General features: G+C 40.9%; 1 protein-coding gene across 1 annotated transcript in view; it reads right to left on the minus strand.

The window, feature by feature from the left end:
• LOC108491446 (BMP-binding endothelial regulator protein-like) overlaps positions 1-3,881 on the minus strand; it is a 28,265-nt gene that overhangs the window by 12,949 nt on the left and 11,435 nt on the right. The window lies entirely within an intron of this gene.

A 3,881-nucleotide genomic window follows, 5' to 3' on the forward strand; every position in this document is an offset into this window, starting at 1 on the left:
AATATTTTATTTACTATTATTTTTTTAACATATAGGGTATGGGTTTACTTACAGAAATGTGGGCGCCCCACATTTACAGCTGCACCATAAAGTCCACACTCAAATACAGATCCTGTGACCTCCCAAAAGCCACACAAAATGGTGAGGGAGGTGCCTCTTGGTCTTCTTGGCTTATATATCCTTTGCCCCTCACCCCCATATGCAATTAAGGTGACTGACTGGGTGGGAGGGGTAACTGACTCCTCCCTCGCCCTACTCACTGCCACCAACTCAGACTCTGTTCTTGCTGCCATCGTCTGTTTCCTTACTGCTCTTGACATTTTTATCATTACAGCTTATTTTTTGGTGAAGACGAATAAAAAAGAGGGCATGTTAATTTTCTTGAATATTCGTTCTTTTTGAGCCTCTTTAATGTTGGATTGTTCCCTAAAATAATACAGAACATGCAAAAATACCACAAAATAGTCTTCTGTTTTTATATTATTTCCAGATTGGCAAGAATCATCAAAAATCTCCCAAGAATCCTGGGCTGTTGTGAGACTTCTCACTCAACTCTGTACAATCCTGAAGTTGGAGGCCTGTCATCAGACTTCAGGAGTGGGTACTGTGAATCTGGGTAAGCCCCTGACATAGCCTAGCTTCTACCCAAGACACAGAGGCCACATCCAGAGGAATGATAGGAAGATGCTGCCCTTAGCTTTTGATTTCAAAGGAATTCATCTGTGAGCAACTTCCTAAACGCCAAAGCTCTGACCACACAAAGTTGTCTGTGTGCTGGTCTCTCTTAGGTGTGCAGAGAGTGCAATCTTTTCATTGATATTTGCTGTTCTTGTTAGATTAGCATCTATTTTTAAAGTATATTTTGAAAGTAAAAGGTTTTAAATATTGGAACAATTGCTCAAAGTTAACTTATTCAACACTTTGCAAAGCTGGCAGAAGATTATGTGTGCTCCAGTAATTTTCCTTAAGGTCAAAGAGCACATGTTGCATACCTAATACAACTGCAGTTTGTGTTTCCCCAGAGTCTGTTAAAGTAACTTGAACTCCAGTCTTGGTTTGCTGGCTTAGTCAAGTTTTATTTTGTTTGGGTTGCATGCAGTCTTGTGGCACAGCCCAAGTCCCCAGGCTGATTCCAAGTAATGCCTCCAAAGAAAGTGTTGGTCTTTGCTAGGAACACAGTTGCAGCTCACAACCTGTTTTTATGATTTCAACTCAAAAGAGATTCTGGTTAGACTACAATCTGTGGCTATGCTATAAACTAACTGGGTTAAAACAGCAGAAGTAAACATTTCTATAAAGGAACACATCCCTATTGTAACTGGTCTATCTCAGGCTCTATCAGATAATCACAAGGGCTTCCAACCTGGCTTCCCAGTCTCAACTCTCTTCCATGCTTCCATCCCAGACAAACCCATGTGTATAGGACTCCTGTCCAGCACCTATCCCCCATTCTACTATTTTTCACGTATTTCTTTAAGTGTATCACATTTGGAATAAAGCTATGAAAATAAACAACAAAACCCTACTCTCTCTATGAAACTTTCATTACTAGGGAGCTTATTTTCACCTTTGCTAAGGCTGAGCACAGCTCACCACTGTGTATAGCATAAAGTTCAATTCATTAAATAAAAGGTAGTGTAAAAGAAACCACATCTTTACCAAAATGTGCTTCCTTTGTCTCTCAACAGAGCTACACATTTCCCAGCCCCCTTGCAGGTTAGCATGGTCACAGGACTGATTTCTAACAAATGGAAGATGGAAATATTTTAATACATTAATAGTACTGACCAATAAAATTCCTCACATGGGAATGACTTCCACTTCCCCATATCTTCTAATTTATCATCTATCTCCTTCAAACACATATTTTTTTGGTGCATATGTAAAGTTTAATGGCACAAGATACCATTAGTTGTTGGGGGTAGACACCTGTCTTATGTGCCCAGTGTCCTATAGAGGAGTGAAAGCTCAAGGAACATCCCATTAAAAAACGTAGTGAAGAGAAGAGGCTTCACACATAATGAGCTTCAGAATCTGGCTGTGCTTTTTCTAGAGTTCTTTAACTATGGCCAGCTCATCGACTTGACGAGCTCTGGGTGGTCTGTTCCACTGACCTTCGAGGTTCCTTGGGTTTTGCACTTTCTCACCTTGCATCCTGCAGGCTAGCTGCTAAGTAAACACCTGCAGATGCTGATACAGTCAAACCCAGCATCCAGTCTCAACATATAAAACTGATACAATTCCTATCACCATAATTAAAACTCTGGTGTTGCATTCAGTGCTTGAAACTCCTTAAAAGAGTAAAATTCAAAGACAAATGACTTACTGGTATCTACTCAAGAAGGCCTGGAATGCTGGGAACTCTCCTAGTGCATATCCAAGGACTTCAACAGCAGCTGCTTTGAAAATAAAGACCTGAAACATAGCTCAGGTCTACTTCCTGTCCTTTTATTCTTGGTTTAGCTGATTCAGTCAAAAACACAATAGCATCATGTCAAAGTTTACCCTAGAGCAGCAATTTTGCTGCATAATAAAAACCTGTCTGACTGAATTGAGTGATGAATGCAAGATGATAAAACCACAGCCATGTACATTTGGGATGCCTTTGCAACTCTGAAGATCCATTGAGAATTAAGGGCTGGAGCATGTGACACGGATTGCCTCCCTTGATCAGGATGCAAAGCCTGGCTCCCTGACAGGCAGCTGGAAGCAGAGTTGCTAAACAGCTACAAAAAAATCTGCCCAGAATGTAATATAATGTGGCTAATTCATTGCTAAGCAGCTACAATGAGCCAGCTACACCCGACAACAATCTCTAGAGATTTTTCCTCCGCCCAATTCCTTGAGACTACAGCTGATACTGAGATGGTGCTGAGAAGGAAGAGAGCACCTGAAAGGCCAGTAAAGAAACACATCTTGAGTGAGAAAGGTTCGTGTATGGTCCCTAATTCTTACATCTCCACAGTCAGTGGTACGAAGCCCACTGGTAAGCACAACTACCACCTTGAGTTATACATTGGATCAAAGCACTGCACAGAAAGAAACAAATTTTTTTAGGCATGCATTTTTTTGGTATGCAGCTTCATTTCAGAAAACTTTCAGTTCATGAAACTTCTGGAAGTAAAGGTCTTAGAATTTGGTTTTCCCCATTCTTTGCCAGCAAGAATAAAAACAGTAACAACAAGCTTGCCAATTAAAGCAGATGTGAGGAGGGGTATGAGCTACTGAATTCTGGGCTGAGGGAGAAGTACGTGGTACAGAAGAGAGAGGAACACCCTCTCTCCTGCCCCCGTAGTGGTGACAAGCCCTGGCTGTGCAAGGCCCTAAGTCTTATGAATGGTTGCCAATTGTCATGTGAGTGATGTGAACAGAACCCAGGTCCTCCACAAGGACAGTGCTCTTAGCCAATGTGCCATCTCTTCAGCCCCTCAATTGTATTTATATATGATCAGTTAGTCTGATCTCATTAAGTATGAAACCTTTCCACTGAGTCCCAGAATCCTTTACTTCTGAGATCTTAGAAAACAGGAAAATAAAATAATCTGTAAAGCAAAATATATATATAAATCATGTACCTGCATTATTTGGTCCCAGGGGTTTTCCTGTCATTTCTTTCTCCTCCTGCCTCTTTTTCTTCTTTTACATATGAAACAAGATATGCATAATGTGGAAATGTGAAATTCAAGGCCCTCTCTTCTTTCTCAGGAGGTGAATAGTGTTGGCTGTTTATCCTCACACCTACTTTATAGCCCACTAACACAGACCCTTTACCTGCCCCTTCCATTCTGTTAAAGAATTTACTTTGGGGTTTACAAATAATGATGCAGCATGTTTCTATCTGAAAGACTGTGATAGCTCCTCCTTGTAACTCAAGACTTCTC

Source organism: Nannospalax galili, unplaced genomic scaffold (assembly GCF_000622305.1).
Source record: "Nannospalax galili isolate Female #2095 unplaced genomic scaffold, S.galili_v1.0 scaffold883, whole genome shotgun sequence".
NCBI classification, from domain to species: domain Eukaryota; kingdom Metazoa; phylum Chordata; class Mammalia; order Rodentia; family Spalacidae; genus Nannospalax; species Nannospalax galili.